This window comes from Myotis davidii, unplaced genomic scaffold (assembly GCF_000327345.1).
Source record: "Myotis davidii unplaced genomic scaffold, ASM32734v1 scaffold2798, whole genome shotgun sequence".
NCBI classification, from domain to species: Eukaryota; Metazoa; Chordata; class Mammalia; order Chiroptera; family Vespertilionidae; genus Myotis; species Myotis davidii.
In genome coordinates, this window is record NW_006289553.1 from 41,378 (window position 1) to 41,636 (window position 259).

Here is a 259-nt window from a genome sequence, read left to right on the forward strand (position 1 = left end):
GGCCTGGCCCTTCTTCTTCCTCCCTTTGGTGAAGATGCTGAACATGCCGGCCAGGCCTTTGGGCTTCTTCTTCTTCTTTGAAGCCTCCTCCTCATCCGGGGCCACCTCAGCCTCCGGGAGTGGCACAGGGTCCTCCGAGGAGGCCTCCGACATGGAGGCCTCTGACTCCGCCTCTGACCCAGAGCGAAACTTCAGGGGGCTTCCAGGGAAGTCAAGGGCCCCTGGCACCCGCTGCTGGCCGGGCAGGCCCTGGAAGGGC